Source organism: Trichechus manatus, unplaced genomic scaffold (assembly GCF_000243295.1).
Source record: "Trichechus manatus latirostris isolate Lorelei unplaced genomic scaffold, TriManLat1.0 scaffold00008, whole genome shotgun sequence".
NCBI classification, from domain to species: domain Eukaryota; kingdom Metazoa; phylum Chordata; class Mammalia; order Sirenia; family Trichechidae; genus Trichechus; species Trichechus manatus.
The window spans coordinates 33,132,335-33,132,976 of record NW_004443944.1 but is presented as its reverse complement, the minus strand read 5'-3'; positions in this window follow the sequence as shown (position 1 = coordinate 33,132,976).

Genomic DNA, 642 nt, shown 5'->3' with positions numbered 1-642 from the left:
TTTAACGCTCACCCCACCTCGGTTTCCCCAGCCGCACCTCGATCCAGGCCCTGTAGCTCCCAGACCACAGTCCAACCCTAGTCCATCCCCCTCGCCTCTCAGCAGCATCTCGCCATGTGTGTTCATCCAGGGGTCTAGTCTTCACCCCTCTGGGAGGCTCCAACCTGTCCGTGATCTCCGTCCATATCCGGACCTTAGGTCCAGCAGTTCACCGCCCTTCTCCCCCATACACACACGCACTTCCCACTCTCTTAGATCCACGGAGGTCTCCTCACTCACTCCCACCCCCTACTCTCTCCAGACGCCCCCTTCCTCTAGCAGCCCTCACCCCTTTGAGTTTACCAGACCTGGGGCAAATTTGAGGGACATTTCAGGGCCCTGCCCGCTAAGGCTGCCCCTCCTTGAGCATCCAGCCTCGATCTGCCCTCCCCCCAGATTTTCTGAGCACTTTTCCTCCCCGCCCCCAGGACTACAGGTATCCCTCCTTCTTAGGGGGAGGTTTGGGACCCCTCACAAATGCCCCCCCCCCCGTCCTGCTGGGTCTCTCCAGTTATTTATTTGTGTATTTATTTATTTATCTATTTATTATTTAATCTCTTGGCCTCACCCAGGGATGGTCTGGCTTCCCCAGCTGGACTGGGA